This window comes from Amborella trichopoda, chromosome 3, assembly GCF_054954075.1.
Source record: "Amborella trichopoda isolate Santa Cruz 75 chromosome 3, AtrichopodaSantaCruz75HAP2 v2.0, whole genome shotgun sequence".
NCBI classification, from domain to species: Eukaryota; Viridiplantae; Streptophyta; class Magnoliopsida; order Amborellales; family Amborellaceae; genus Amborella; species Amborella trichopoda.
In genome coordinates, this window is record NC_142338.1 from 26,732,242 (window position 1) to 26,749,684 (window position 17,443).

Here is a 17,443-nt window from a genome sequence, read left to right on the forward strand (position 1 = left end):
ATTGCTAAAATATCTTTGAACGTTGAGTGGTAGTGCATTTTTACTGGTTTGAATATGCCGCTCTTGTATGCACCCAAGATTTCTTTTTCCTGCAATTTCTTCATATTATATTGCTGCCCATTGTTCATCACTAGCATATGTTTTGAGTATTCTTATTCCATCAGAAGGTATTTGTAAATGTGGAATTTTCATAGCCAAATCTTAAGATCGTGGACAACTCTAGTTTGGATTGAAGTCCATGGGGAATGGTTTTTTTTCTAGTTGTGGGAATAAATAGATAATCTATTGGCTAAGCTTGGATATGAAGTCTAATATGTAAAACAATACCTAAAAATTGTTGGACCTATTTTTTGAAAGTCAGGATATCTGGGAAATCAAGGAGAGTTTGTGCATTATGGGGCTGTAAGTGATACTATCCATTAGGGATTCTCATTCCGAGAAAGTCAAGTTTCATATTTTCGTAATTGTATATTTTTTCTCAGATAACATGATTCCATAATTTTGAACGATATCATGGAATTGAGAAAGGGGATGACAATGAGTATCCATGTGTTCAAATAATATTAATATATCATCAATATATATTAACATATTTGATAATAAAGGTTGGAAAATAGTAACCATGGTTTTTTGAAATTATGATGGTGCATTTTTTGGTCAAAATTTGAAAAACCTTTCGCTTAAGTAAGATTTTGGAATAACGATGTTTTATGAGGTAAAGGGAATTTGTCTTCTGCAAGGAACTTGTTGAGTGGTAGGTAATTGATAACCAGTCTAAGTTTTCCTTGCTATGCTTTGTTGTTGACTTCATATGCCTAGGGAGAATTGATGTCTTGTATAAGATCTTATGTTTTGAAATGGGATGGTTCTTATACCGCAAGGTGGAAATTGTTTGGTTTCATACCTAAATGACTGGCTTTCGTGGGGGTTAATATTTTTAGTTTTCTTAAAAGGTAGGGAGATGAAGAATTTCTGGTTTTTCCTAAGGTATGATTGCATTTTTGAGCAAAATCTCATATAGATTCATCACAAGAGATGTTTATGATTTTAGATTGGATATCAGACAATGTTTCAAAAATATAATGATTTGGTGTTTTTGTCCTGGGTAGCAAATTATCTTAGTAACTGAGTCCTTTTTGCGTCCATTCTAGCATGGGCATTATTGTATGAAGGATATCATATCCTATAAGCAGATATTTCCTGGGAGATGAGAGCTTAAAACTCTAGTTTTAATCCAGAAATCTGGGAAGAGTTTTATGATTATTGGATCACTTATGTTTGTGATTTAGAACTTTTATCCATTTGCAGCCTTGAAGGCTTGATTATAAGGGTTCCAATATTTTTCTAAGAGGATATTAGGGTTCAATATTGTTACTGCTGCTCCTATATCAAAAAAGGCTATGACTGTTATGGTTAATCTTTTTCTTTAGACATTATTTGGACAGGTGCTACCGGTGCAATAATTGATAAGGAATTCATTTCTAATATTGGTTCTATTTTGTAAATTTCTGATTCTGAAGTATCTGAGTCATTTTTCATTAGTGGAGTAGATTCGGGGTTGATTATGTCATCTAATGAAAATATCGATTTGGTGCATAAGGTCTTTTCTTTTCTTTTTCTTGGGGCATTTTTTGGTGAAATGACTTTTTTGATTGCAAATGAAACATCAATCAGTCGATTTTTTGTGATAGATTTTCTTTCTAAAGGACTTCTTTTTTTAATTTGTCTTATGAAATTGTTTAAATTTTGATTTTTTCTTACGAATTTTATAGTTGGGTTCTTTTGCATATTGAGGATGACAATCACAACTATTTTCATGTTGATTGGTAAATTGCAAGATGCTCCAAGATTTGAGGCTATTTTGTAAAAATTTTCTATGAATTTTTTGTGAGCGCATAGTTGGTTTAGAACCTCGATGGCTGATTGGTATAGATTTCTTATTGTAGTGTCTTCTAGGGTAGAGGAGTTACGGGATTTTATTATGTTAGGTACAACTATGGGTTTTGGTAAGGAGCTTATATATGTTTTGTTTGACATTTCTCATAAAAGTTTTGAAGCATTCATTTGAAATGGACTTCAATATCATTTTTATTAAATGTGCAACATTTTGAAGCATGATATTCTTTTCTGGCTTGTTCAACCTGGTGTTCTACTTCTAAAAATTGAGAGTGTATATATCCTATGAATGTTTCAAGATCTTCGGCTTGGTATATAATTTGTTGTTTAAATGGCCCAATCGCTACAATCCAATCTTTTAATATACAACTACATCTTGCTAGGCATTTTTTTTATGACAATTTCAAGGGGTTGGTCAAACATTTTTGCTTGGCACCAAGAGTACATATTATTAAAGTGTTCTTTATATTGGTTTGGGAGAATGTCATCGATTGTAAATATTTTCTTTTTATCTGAGATGGGATATACTCTCTCATCAAAAAACATTTCTTCATCTTGGTCCTATGGATTTTGTTGTTGTTGCTGGCTTGGAATTATGGATTTGGATTTACGAATTGAGGATTTGGTTGTGTCTGTCCTTTAGGAAAATGTTGTCTGTTGGTGATTCTATTATAAAACTATCTATGGATTTGCTTGAAGAGCTATCTGGTGATACTTTCGAGTCTGATTCATTAGATGGGTTGATCAGCAATTTTTATTTTTGTTTGGTTTTATTGGGTGAATTGGCTTTTTTGAAAGGCTGAAATAGGATTTTCATATTCTATTGTGTTGACTGCAGATTTGTCTGGATTACTGGATGATGGGGGTTGTTCTTCTTCTTTTATTTCTTGCTTTTTGGTTCTCTCATTTCTATGTTTTAGGTTGGGTTCTTAGTCTTTTAGGTGGTGATAACTTTTTGTAAAATGAAGGATCAAAAGGAGTATATGAAGATGAGAGTTTTAAAGGTTTTAAGGGTTGCACTTTTAGTGTTGTTTAGGGCTATTTATTATTGGCAATAGAGGTGTGGGACTATTAAAGAAGGTTTTATAGCTGCCTAATTCTTCTGGTTTTGGTAGAGGGATAAGACCTTTTTTCATTGTTCTTAATTGAGCTTCGAATTTTCTTTTTTCTTCTTCTTTTAGCACTAATAGTTTGTTTGCTCTCTGGCGGTCTTCATGGTATTTAGTAGATGATATTTCAAGTAGTTCATGAAGATTTTGGATTCTTGTTTTTAATTCGAGGACAATTTTTTGTATTGAATCCATCTTTGTGGTTTGTGGATTTTGATTCTTAAGGATTTAGACTAATGCTTGGTTTTAGAGGTGGGTATTTTCAAGATTGCTAATTTAAAGCTGTTTTGGCTGTTAAAGGTTGTTTTTGGCCTTGGGCATTGACATTGAGATTATTCCTGATTTTCCAAGTATGGTTATACACTCTTGTTGGGTTTTCAAAGGTTTTCAATGGAGGGAATTGCTCAGCGTAGTTTGAAGAAGAGGGGTCGAACATATAACATTCTATGAGTTTCTGACTTTCAAAATTTTTTGTTGGGGTTCTATAAATTTTAAAGACGGGTATTAAAGGTGGGGTAGGTGGTAATCGTAGTCTTGGTGGTTTGTATGGTGGGATGTATTTTTCTAGAGTGGGATTTGGTTGAACTGGAATGGGGTTTCTGTATTATACTAAAACTCATATCTTCATGTTGATTCACCATTTTCATATCTCTCTCTAAGTTTTTGTTCCCAAGATTTCTTTTTGCTATTTTTCTTTGGAGGATTGTTCATATCTTCATCAATTAAGTCAAATTTATCTTGACTACAACCAGGGCATTTGCAAAAGGGGTCAAAATTTTTGTGACCATCTCTCGTTTTTCCTTCATAGATGGGAGGGGTGGTCCATCATTTTTTAAGCTATGATTGGTATCATTATTTGAGTTTTGTTGGGAAACTGATTTCTACAGTTCCATCTTCCATAGCAATATAAACAGGGTTTGTTGCTTGAATAGGTTTTTCATAATTTTTCATAACAAATGATCCACTTATTGGGGATAAGTTGTATCAATTCCTCTCTAGGAATTTGTTTTGGAACTTAAGTGTGATAGGGTGCTTCTGTGTCACTAACATTGATAAATAGAGCTTTGGGGTTCCATAATTTAAAGCGGTTGAAATAATGGCAATACAAGCATGCTCATATTAACAAAACCTTGGGTCTAGTAATGTTATTTTGGATGAGATTGGGAGGTCATCTCTTCCATGAAATGTTAATGCAAATCTTACTGCTCCAAAATGGATATGAGTGTAATTTTCTTTTTTAAGGCTTGGGAGATGTTTTGGTAGGGCTAAGGTATGTTCTTCACTTGTTACAGGTATTGGATATTGGTCAAAAGCAGAGATTTGGGGAAATTGTTTTAGGGCCCATTTGGATAGGAGGAAATTGAGAATCTTAGATATTTGAAATCCTAAGGAAATTTATGGATTTTCAATATCAAGGATTTTTGTCATGGATTCCTCAAATCTCTTGTTTAGATAAACTATACAAAATTCATGAATTCCTTGCAATCACTTCCATGTCCATTGTTCGGTAACAAAACTTGATACAATTTCTCTCTCTAAAAATTTCATATGCTTTTTCTCTCTAAAACTCAAAATTTGGGATAGCGTACCTATTAAAATTTTGAGATAGTTTCTCTCTCTAAATTTTGATATGCTTTCTCTCTTTAAAATTTAATATACTCTCTAAATTTTGATATGGTTTCTCTCTCTAAAATTTTATATACTTTCCATCCAAAATCTAAATTTGAAATTGTCTATCTAAAAATTTTGAGATAATTCCTCTCTCTAAAATTTTTAAGTGCTTTACTCTCGCTAAAATATAATATAGTTTCTCTTTTTAAAATTTTAAGATACTCTCTCTCTATAACTTAAAACTTGAGATAGTTACCCTCTTTAATAATTTTGAGATGGCTTCTCTCTCTAAACATTTTTAAGTAGTTTCACTCTCTAAAATATGATATAGTTGTTCTCTCAAATTTTAAGATAGTTTCTCTTTCTAAAAGCTAAAATTTGAGATAATTTTTTTCTAAAACTTTTGCGGTAGTTGCTTTTTCTAAAAATAATTATGTACTTTCTCTCTTTAAAATTTTATATAGTTACTCTCTTAATTTTTAAGACTGGTGCTGGACAACTCAACTGGTGTTGGCCTCCTTCTGCCACAGCCAGCACTAGACAACCCAATCAGCGCTGGCCTCTTCCTCTTCTCATCAGGCGCTGCTCTCATCCAATCAGCGCTGGGCAACTCAAGCGGAGCTGGCCTCCTTCTCCTTAACAGTCGGCGCTAGACAACCCAACCGGCGCTGGCCTCTTCCTCTTCTTTGTCGACGCTGCTCTCATCCAACTGGCACTGGCCACAACTTCTTCCCTCCTTGACCCTCCATGCATTCTAACTGGCTGCGAAAAGTTTGGGTTGTCACATTCGGTCCTAAATCTTCATGGCTTTTGTTTGACGGGCTTGTATAACAAGTGGACTCCCAACCTATGGACCATTATGTGCGGGTCAAGACCGAGAATTTCCTCATAATGCTAGGAAAACATGTTCCAGTTGGCTTTGAGGAGTTCAACATATTCTTATTTTTCCTGAAATTATGCTACCCAGATTCTTATTTTTCGAGAGTGACTAGAAACGGTTTGAGAGACTGGCGTAGGCCTACCACGATTCATTATTATGGCGATCGGGCCACCAGGAAGTCTATAGACATAGGTATGTGCCGTGGAGTAACCATGCGAGCTGGCATGGCATTTGCCAGAGGGTGGTATGTGCGCGGGGGTGCTAGTGTTGGCGACGCCCCTGTGTGACGTGGGCTGGGTCGCCTTTTGGCTATCTGCAGGGACGACAGTCTTGTTAGGATTGACCGAATGAGGAGGGGTGGTGACACGGGGGCCACTTTTGGGTCTGTGGCTGGTGGGGTGCCCACCAGCAATAGGATGTTTTAGTGAGGGGGCAGCAGTAGAGTCGCCTGTGCAGTGGGCATTAAGGGGTCTCCCCCGAATACCGGAAGAAGCGGGGCGAGCGGCCCGAGGGTCTGTGCCCCAAACTTTCCCAGTCGAGATCAGGATGGTTGGGCCAGCATGGCCGCAATGAGGGCACACAAGGGAGGGAGGATCGAACGGTCGAACCTCCCCATGAGTAGTTGAGGGTATGGGGATGTAGAACTCCCTGACCAAGAGGAAGAAGGGATAAATGGATCCCATAGCAAAAGTGAAGAAAGGAGAAAGAGAGGTTGGTACTTGAAGACAGCTCGAGCTAACGATAAGGTGACGAGTCCCCAGTGGAGTCGCCGGTTGATGTCGGTGGCGTGGTCCCTGTTTCCCTCGCCGAAACCCTCTCTCGAACAATTGCAGAGGTCCGGCGCGTGGTGCACGCCCGGGCCCTCTTGCTAGCGGATGGGAGGTCGATGGTAAGAGAGATTATTGCGACTGGAGTGTGAACGCTCTTATGTTGCTTTGGGGGTTTGGGGACACTCCCAGGCGGATGGCCCTCTTAGAGCAATTACGAAGCCCTCCGGTTGCTTGTCAGCGTGGTTTGGACGGGAGCCCTCTTCAAGCTCACAACCTCTCTCCTTTCACTCTCTCTATGCTATTGGGATGGGATCCAAATGTCCCTCCTCCTTGGTCGCCCTCTCAGGGGGGTTTGCTAGCCACTAAGAGGGGCGTGGGGAAACCCGAGGTTCGAGGCCCGCGGGTTTTCTCACGTCCGCAGGTTTACTGATGGACGAGGGCTGCCGCACGGACGGGGTCACGCATGTGGAGGTGAGAGTGGGAGAGAGAGAAAAAGACCGACTCAGCTTATGAGAGATGAGGGGTGACCCGCACGACCAGGGTACCCATGGGACCGCGCACTCAGGGCGATCCTTTTTCTCTCAAAGTTTCTTATCTGTCTCTCTCTCCTCTCCCTCGGAGACTGGGGGCTCACAAAGAAAGACAAGCTAACAAGCGAAATCTAGCCTTGATTATTCCCAGCCTTTAGGGGTATTGGAGCTTGGAAAAAGGGGGTCCGTTTACAAGTGAGTTAAACTTGCTTATATAAAGGATTCACCAAATGAGGGTAAATGCTCAAAAGTCAAGTTTAATTACAATTAAAGAAATTCAAAACAAATCCAAGAATTAGACACAAATGATCAAAATGTCCTTGTGATCTTTTGCTCGAATGATGAGACCATCTCTGCATGCAGGTTGCTTCGCCATGGGAAGACCTTAGAAGCTAGTCCTGCAACTTGCCGCAATTGTTCATCTGTTTCAGCAACATATCTTTTTTCTTCTCTCGATTATGAGCATTTTGATGTCCTTTAATTGTGTTGTGGTGGCCTTTTCCCTCGGGGTGAAAGTTCGGCCAGTTTTTTAACTTTGTTTACTAATGCATCTTCTAGTGGCATTGTTTTAGCTCCTGGCTCTGCTTGCAAGTCAGAAAGGAGGCTGTCGCAGTGGTTTTACACCAAGTTGGGGCTAATTTGGTGACGATTTGTGCATTTGACTAATTTGGAAGGTTGTCGGAGAAAGGGATTTCGGCAACTGGCTGGATTTGCTTCTTTGGTGACCTGGGGACATACATCCATCGAACCACGAATCAAAGGCAAGAGTTGTACCAGAATGTAGCTTTGCACGAGGTGGTTCTATTGAACTCCTCCCCATGTTGATCCAAAGCTTGGACATTGAGTTATGCTTCACCGAATCCGGAGCTTGCTAAACTCTGTTTCTTCCCTAGTTTCGCCGATCACTTTCCTCTTAAGAGCAATGGGGGTCCTCAGTCACACCACAGTGTGTGCCATAGGTCAAAATACCGGGGCTGACATGATCTAGAACATGTCAATGTTTGAGCTTTGTCTCGCTTCAGAGGAAGGAGTCGTGGGTTGGCGAAGTTATTGCCGGAAAACATTGTTGCAGTCCCCATTTTTAGGACTAGTTTGGTGAAGCTGCACAGCGCCATGGTAAAACCCATGAGTTGCTAGGCCACATGAGCATAGACCCCTCTAGGGAGGTCCGATTGAGCCCAAATGTGGTCCTCAAAGGTTCTTCGGCGTTCTGAGTACAATGGTTGTGGTCTGGCTTCCTGCTGCAGCCATTAGCATAGGGCTACAGTGAAGAGTCCTTTCTTAGTGCAAGGGTACCGCACCTAGTTTACTAGACTGAAGGCTTTATTTTTGGCACAATCTTGATCTGCAGGTGTTTTGTGAACCTTCGAGACCAGACTATCGCTAGATCTCTCCTCGCTACCTCTATCCGCCGCTATCTTCCCACTATCTCTAATCGGCCCTCTCTCCTCGCTACCTCTAACCGCTCCTATTTTCTCACCACCCTATACTCCCATCTCTTCCCCAGAGGCCTTATTCACCTCATTGATCCCATCAATCCTTCTTTCACACTCTTCTCTCTAAATCATACATTTAATTCCTCATTTGTTTTATTTTATCTTCTTATTCCATAATTCTCCTATCTCTCTCTCTCTGCTTGTCGCTTCTTTCCCTCCTTGAGCACTCGACTCGAGGTCGTCCTGAGATAGCCCCCTGGGGTTCTAACTCTCGTATGGCTACTCTAACCACCATCTCATACAGTGAAGTTGGGTCGTAAGAGATGCTGATTCTCTTACACTAGATCACTTAGGTGGGGTTATCCTGAGTCAGCTTTCTTTAGAGTTCTGATCCTTTCACTACTTTAACCACGAGTCACATAGTGTTTGGGTTGTGGGAAGCTTCTCTCTCTTTCACTTTCTTCTCACTTGATCACTTTTAGGGGGCTCTTTGGTTTAGTTATAGGTGCAGTCATGTAAATCTACTTTCTAGATCCTCCGGGTACAAAGGCTTCAAGCCTGGTACTTTCCTTGTCACCGGTAATACCTCTTAGGAGATATTATGCCAGGAGGCTGCCCAATTTTCTTTGGGTTGTCTTTTCACTTCTTTCTTTTTCTTCTTCTTCTTCCCCCTTCTAAACCAAGATTTTATTCACTCATTCCTATTCTCTTCGTTTTTCCCTCTCTTTCTTATCTCTTTAATCACTCTACCCCCAAAACTAGAGTCGTTCACCCATAAAAAGGTACATCATAGAGGAGTACATTTTATTTGGATTTCATTTGCAGTTTTCAAGTGAGATTTGAGGTGAAGTGTTAAGTTTAGAGAGGGGGCCGCATCCAAACCATGTTGCTGGACAGCTGGAGGGCTTTCGTTCATTGATTTAGGAGGGTTATAGCCCGAGCTTATCCCACGAACTCACAACAATGGTGAGGTATGTGCTTGAGTCCATTTCTTCATCGCATTAAAATCCTCTCATAATTGGACATACTATCCACACGTGACATATGAGCTGCACGCACGCTCATGGAAGTTAGGTGGTTGTTCGAGAGTGGGTCTATCGGACCCGAGCCCCCGAGGGAGCCTCAACGAGGCAGATCCAGGTCCGACCAGTTAGATATAAACCCTTGATAATGCGGTAAGAACGTTTTAGAAAATTAAGAATAGTTTGGGTGCTCAATAATTACATTAAAAAATTGGTTACTAACGACAAGATAAGGCAAATATTTTTTGTAAAGTTGGTAAGCACTTTGACATTTTCCAAACATACAAGGGAGAGAAGTGGCACTCCCTAATGAATAGTTGTAGCACAGAAAAACAGTGCTCTTTTATATTTATGAGTATGTGTCGAGGGAACTCAATAATTCATTAACTATCCAAACAAAGACTTGTGAATCTCCTTAATTTTCATTAGCAGTAACCCATGCATTATATGGGCTATGGACTAGCACCAGTGTTCTTCTTTTTTGACTTATTGTACACAAGCCTTATCGATTTTTTGGGTTGAAATCAGGTCAAACTTGAACTCCATCCTTCATCGTTACCCAGGAATAAGTTCACTAGTTTAATAAAATACATTTGGAGAGTTTAACGCACAAACAATAGCACTAGTTTGATAAAATAAATGGGTTATTGTTTATACCCAATCAAGGTGAACGATACTTTGACAATATGGCCTAACCTCGAACGTAAAAGGAGTCACTCAGAGGTAGTTTTGGGGTTCTATCAAATTGTAATCCAAAAGAGAAGCTAGTTGTAAGACTGACATTTAATGGATTACCACCTACGCCAACTTGCAAGGTGATAAAACCGAAAATCCAACGGAGAGAAAAGTTTGAGAGGATTAATCTAAATAAGAAATGAAATAAACTAAAGATAAGAAACAAGTGGACTAGGCATGCTAGAGAATAAAACAAAAGAGAAAAAAGAAAAATCACCTTAAGCTAAGCCCACAAGGCCAAAACCCAGAGTCAGGACCTAGTTCAGATCCTGGACCCTTGTGCCGACTTCAATTAATCTTTAGGATCCACCGGTCAAGACTGAACTGAAGTCTTTAACAGAGTTCTTGCTTGTTTTGTTTAGAATGATTGGGGGGTATCAAATTGGGATGATAGCCTAGGATTTCACTGTGTTTGGGCATAATTTTTAGTGGTATAGACGTGTCAAGGTTTTGGGTCAGCTTCTAGTTCAACGGTACAACTTTCTAGGGTCTACTAATAAGGTTGGGCGGTGATTAAGCTTCAGTCAGATTAGAGTGGGTCTAGGTGTATTTGTGTCGGGCTTCACCTAAAATGAGATAATTTGGGTCCACATATCAAAATGTTATGGTCCTATTTATGTTGGTACATGTGAATGGCCGTGGGGCCTCATATGTCCTATATTTCTCTTTCTTATTATTTATCTTAATGTTGTAATATTTCACGTAAAAGGTTTCATGGAGAGAGAAGATGCCTTTATCCAACGGGTAGATGATAACTACCTATTTCTCAGGATTAGAATGCCAAGTCTCTAAGAAATTTCAAGAAGCAAATGAACGTAGGAGAATGGCCTTCTCCATCCCTCTATAATTAGGCTTTTCATGGCCATGGAGAGGCACACACAGAGAATTAATTTTTGAGTTCTCAGTTGTTATGGTAAAGCATGATCGTTGTGATCCCTAGTCTCACGACACTGCCATCAAAGCAAGGTTGTGGAAGCGTGGTGGGCCCATAACCCACAATAGTGTGAACATAAACCTTTTGAGAGAATTCTTCATTGAAGTCATTGCCCATATAAAGTCGGCAACATATTGATTTGACTAGCAGACAACCCTTTTTTTAGACACAATTAAATTTTTTTGAGCTTTTAGGCATTATCCAAAAAATTAAAATGACATCTAAACTAGTCATGTTAGAACTATCAAAATTTGAAAAACTCAATGGAACCAATTTTTCTATGTGGAAAAGAAAAATTGGGTATATTTTATTCTAAGATTCTAGATATAGAACCACCAATCTTAGAACCTAATGTCAATGATCAAGCTAGAAAATGACTTGACAAATGGTTAGAAGATGACAAAGTAGCTAGGACTACTATGCTGAGTTTTATGGATGATGATTAATTAGAGTCTTTGAGGATCACACTACAACTCAAAGTATGATGGGCGCCCTATCTAAAAAGTATGGGACTGCTTCTGAGTCCCATGTACAATTGTTATTAGAAAAATGTAATTCTTGCAAAATGAAAGAATCCGACTAAATGACTGAGCATGTAAATAAAATGATAGTGCTCGCAAAGGACTTTGCTGCGGTCGGGAATCCAGTCCCTGATCACATGCAGGTGTCCATTGTCCTCAACAGACACCCTCCATCTTAGGAGCCTGTTGTTGGTTGGGCCAAATATGAACTTTTTTTTACTAGCTAAAATCAGTGACCACAGTGGTATAAACGAAAAATCCAGGAAAACAGTCAATAATGATATACCTTTCCATTTTGAAATATAACTTCACTTTTGTAAATAATTTCATAAATGGGTAAAAACAAGCATTTTACTAGACTCGTATATCTTTCCAATAGGGTTAGTTTGAGGTCAATCGGACCCCATTTGATTATTCAAAAGCCTCCCACAAGAACATGTAAACTTCTGGAGTTTCACAGGGGCATACAACATGTCTCAAGCATACATTTCATAATCTTCATTTCATGGTGAGGCACATGATAAAAACTATTCTCTCACAATGTGAACACACACATTATCATATATAGTATGCATTTCTTACATAATCTAAGAAGTATGCATTCATTCTTGACATTCACCATTACCATGGAACCAGAGCCCCAATTTCTAAATAAAAAGGCATAAGGATTTTCTTTCATCACATACACTTTCATTCTCATTTTATATACATAAATTATATGCATCCTTACGACTATCACGCAATGGTGATGGATCCACTTACTTAAATAACAATGTTGTCTTCTCCACTCCTCTCCTCACAGCTCTCACCCACCCAGTGGCTGCCCAACTTGTGTCTTAGAGAGAGATAGATAAAGTAAGAATGAGTGGTATGGGTGATGAAGGGGGCTTAAGTACTCTTGAGGTGGCTGGCCAAGTGTCACCAAGAGACTGTCAAAATCTAGACATGTGACACTCAATCAGCATGTATTTGACAAGTGGCATACACAACTCATGCATGTCAGAAACACAGCAGCGCTGCATACAAATCCATCCGGCACTGGCTTCTTCACACAAATCCACCCGACGCTGGCTCTTCCAACCGGTGCTGGCCCCTTCACACAAATCCACCCGACGCTGGCCTCTTCACACAAATCCACCTGACACTAGCTCTTCCAACCGGTGCTGACCTCTTCTCCACTCACCCAGCGTTGGCTCTTTCAACTGGTACTGACCTCTTCTCCAACTCACCCGACGCTGACACTTCCTCAGCCTCCCTATCCCACCATGCTTTCTAACTGATCAGGAAAAGTTTGAGTCGTCACATATATAGAGGAGAAGAGAGAGAAGATGCAGTCGGCGCTAGGCTTCGCCTACTATGTTATACAAAGGAGAAGAGAGAGAAGACGCAGTTGGTGCTAAGCTTAGCCAACTGTGCTAGAAGAAGAGAGAGAAATCACAGTCAACACTAGGTTTCGTCGACTGTGTCAAAAGAAAAGAGAGAAAACACAGTCTGCGCTAGGCTTGACCGATTGTGCTATACAGAGGAGAATAGAGAGAAGACACAGTCGGCGCTATGCTTTGCGGACTGTGTCAAAATAAGAGAGAGAAAATGCAGTCAGTGCTAGGCTTCGCTGACTATGTCAGAAGAAAAGAGAGAAAACGTAATCGACGTTAGGCTTCACCGACTGGTACAAAAGAGAGAGAGAAAAATTGAGCAGGCGCTAGGCTTCGTCGACTGCAACAGAAGAGGAGAGAGAAATCCAGTCAGTGATAAGCTTCACCGACTGCATTAAATGAGAAGGATAGAGAAAAATTCAGCTGGCTCTAGGCTTCGCCGATTGTGACAGAAGAGAAGGGGAGAGAAATCCAACCGACGCTAAGCTTCGACTACTGTGACAGAAGAGAAGGAGAAATTAAGTCAACGCTAGACTTCACCTACTGTAACAGAAGAGAAGGAGAGAGAAATCCAGTTAGTGCTAGGCTTCACCGACTGTAACAGAAGAGGAGAGAGAGAAAGAGATAGAGATGAGAAGAGAGAGAAAGAGATAGAGATAAAAGGAGAGAGAAATGAGATAAAGATGAAAAAGAGGGGAGGAGAGAGAAAGAGAGAAAAAGAGATAGAGATGAGAAGAAGAGAGACAAGAAATAGGGAAGGAGAGAGAAAGAGGGGAGGAGAGAGAAAGAGAGAGAAATAGATAGAGATGAGAAGAAGAAAGAGAAAGATATAGATGAGAAAGAGGGGATGAGAGAGAAAGAGGGGAGGAGAGAGAAATAGATAGAGATGAGAAGAAGAGAGAGAAAGAGTTAGAGATGAGAAAGAGGGGAGGAGAGATAAAGTTACCTGCTCAAAGGGTACCCGCCCTTATCTTCTCTCTCCTCTCTCTCTCTTCAAGAAGTACCCACAACCTTAAGTAAAATTCAGAATTTTTTGATTGATCTAAGAAGAATGAATCCCTTTTTTTGTACGGTGAGGCTCTACCTGTTTATATAGAATTGGGTTAAAATGTGGGTGTATGCCCAAAAACTACTTAGAATTGAAGATAATTATAATTTAATTGATTTAAAGAAATTCTAAAAATGGATGCAAAAGGACTGTTTTTTCCCTGCTTAACAATATGTAGAATTCCATAACAGCCCCTGCTGCTGCTCGAGAACTTGCGTGATCTTCCGTACCTGACCCGGGGTCCTTCTGATGCTCGTTTGATCGAAAGATTATTGTTTTCTTGTAGGGCTCAGCATGACGATCATTTTGATACCAACTTCAAGCCACGGATCATGTTTTTTAGCCTTGATCATGAGACTTGAATTTTGGATGATGAATCTTGAAAACTTCGGATCGATTGTGTGCTCGTTCCTTAATGTTTCTTCATAACTTCTTCATCGAATCACACTGAGCATGCCGTCATGATCATGTTGCAACAAGCATAGCTTGATTTCGTGTCCGGAAGAAGATTTTGTCATCTTGAGTTTTTGGCCGGAATCTTGAAATCCGGTAGCTGGAATTTACAACAGCTTTGACGCCTTCGTATGTGAAATCCAACGATTCATCGTATGCAACGTTTGGATCAGAGGTATCCTCGGACTTCACACATATAATGCAATTCGTTTCGTGTTGATTGGGTATGCGAGCATCGTGATCTGGCTACTTGAACATGCTACTATTGAATTTTCTTTAACTTCCTTCACAAATCAGCGACTTTCATTTAATTTCTCTCGGCCCGGGTGTCGTCACGGGGCGTACCACATATCGAATTGCTCATCTTAATAAGATGAACACGATCACCAAATTTGGGAACGATCCGACTTCGAACGAGTGAAATATAGGCCCCGTGACTGCCTGTGATTGTAAACACAGCAACCTTTAATGGTGTTTTGATGGAGTGGGGCCACACGGGAATAGTGTATGGCCTACCCCTTTTCGGTATTTCACCCATAACTTTGTTTTGGAGTGCTCGATTAAGCCGAAACTTGACCCATAAGGGTTTTCGACTGTGTCGAATCTAATGGCAGTGGTCCCACAGCTGTTTGATGTACCAAAAGTATGGCTCTAGTTATCGGGTCTATTTCAGGGTACTAGAGACCGATTTCGCTGAAATTGTTTCTTTGTGTTCACTGCCTTAGACATGTATGATCGCAATGAAACTTGGCAGGTGGTCTTTTGAAGTGCTGACGAAGATCTTTGACCAATTCTAAGGCCATTTTGAGACTGTCAAGAATTTCCATTGTTTTTTAGGCTTTATTGACCTGCTTCCTATCAGGGACTAAAGTGATGAAAAATATGTTCAAACACTCCACATAGAGGCTTTTATTGATTGGCGTAATGCTATTGAGAATTATTTTGAATAGAGTGAATTGCCAAATGAGCATAATGCTAAATTTGTTGCAACTAAACTCCATGGGTATGTTGTGGCTTGTTGGGAGCAAGTTCAACAATTTCGATTTTCGTAGTAGAAAGACAAAAATTACATGATTTGTAAAAGATGAAAAAGAAATTAAAAGAAAATTTTCTTCATGTAGATTATAAGCAAATTTTTTTTAAGAACTCCAAATTCTCTGACATAGTGAAAAGAAAGAGAAGAATTATACTAAATAGTTTTATCGATTAGTAGCTCAAAATAACCTCCAAGAGACGGAAGGACAAAAAAGTTGCTCGACATGTAAATGGGCTCCAATCAACCATTAAAGACGAGGTCTTTCTACATCAGCCATGGACCTTAAGTTCAAGAAGAAGATCAAGTTCCAGAAATAATCTTGCATGTTGATGAAGGGGATGCAATTTGAATCTAGCTCGAGGTTGAGCTTCTCCCAACCCCTGAAAAATGATGTAGCTAAAAAATAGGAAAAAAAAATTGATTTACATTTTTTAGGAACTGGGTAGGATATGAAGTTTCTAATTTTTAGGGTTGACGTGGGTATTTCTTGCTTTCTTGATAAGGCTCATGGATGAGGTTGGTGAGGGTTAACGTGGCTTAAAATGGAAAAGTCATATTTTCTTGGAATTGAGATTTAGTTAGAGATTTATGGGGTCTCATGTTAGGAGAAGAAAAGATTGAGAAGAATAAGAGATTTGTATAAGAATTGAGATATTTAAGGGATTTAAATATGGGAAGATTAAAAGTAGGTAAAGATCGAGAAAAGTGAGAGGAAAAATAGGGTGAGAGAGAGAGCGTGAGAGAGAAAAAGAATTTTATGTTTTTTTTATTATTTTTGTTTTTTATTTCTTTTTATTTGTATTTAAGCTAAGGAAGTCCCTCATTGTGAATAAAGTGATTGGTGATTTAATAAAGAGTTTGATCTTGTGAAAATATATTGGGGTGGACTCCCTTGCAGACCCAGAGAGATAATATAATATATCAATTTTTTGAATTTTTTATTTCTGATTTATTGTTTTTTCTCCCTGTATCAGTTTTTAGGATCAACTAGGGAAGATTTAGATCTGAAATAGGCTTTTGGTGGTTTTCTGGGTTGCATGCTTGTTAACACGCAAGTGTGTTCATAAAGCACGTACTTAGGGTGGTTTCTTGGAAAGTATGGGCAGAAACAGAGTTTATGTAGTAACAAAGCACGAATGCATCTTGACAAAAACATGCACTCAGGTGGTTTCTTAGGCGAAAAGGGCTTTGAGTGCTAACAAAATACGCCTGCCTCTTAACAAAGCTCACATTGAATTGTATTAACATGTTAACACAACATGAACAGGGACCCAAATGGAAGTTTTGTAAACAAATGTGCTTGGGTCATAACTTCCAAACTGAATGTCGGATTTGAGCAATTAGACGGTACGACCTCCTTTAGAGTGTGGATTTATGTTTGGTCCATTTTCAGTGAGTTTTATGGGACCTACAAGGTTGGACTTTGGGGTAGCTTTAGGATTTTGGGTGTTGAAGGTATGTACGGGTTTGTCTTCTATGTTTTTAGGCTCAGGGGTATATAAGATAACAACTTTGAGGTATGTTTTTAGGCTCAGGGGTATATAAGATAACTACCTTGAGTGTTAGTGAGTTTACGGTCCCAAAAAAGTGATTAGGTTAAAATCCCTACAGTTTCTAAAGTTTTCAGTTTCTTGAAAGTCCCTCAGCCGAAAAAGAGTTTCTATAATCATAATAAGGAAACTCTAAATTAAGGGCTTGGCTATATCTAAAGTGTTGTTGGAGCGGCTTTTATGGTGTTGATCACAATGGGTTCTAATGATTTGTTTGGATGCCACATTTTATGTGTGTTTTAAGTGTCTTGCTTTTAATGAAGATTGCAATTGAATAATATATGCTCCCAAAGGAGCATATTGCCCATTCACTCTCTTGGGTCAAATTCCAATTATAAGTATGCCAAGGACCTGTTTAGATGTATTTGTTATGACCTATAATTTACAATTTCAATTAAATATTCCTGGTAAAGAATTATATGTTGTTTGGTAGGACCCATAATAAGGTTATTTGAGATAACTTTATAAATATTTTTACATCTAAAGTTACCTTTTTTTAGAGGACTTTTTTGTTTCATTCAAAAGTACTTTGTTGA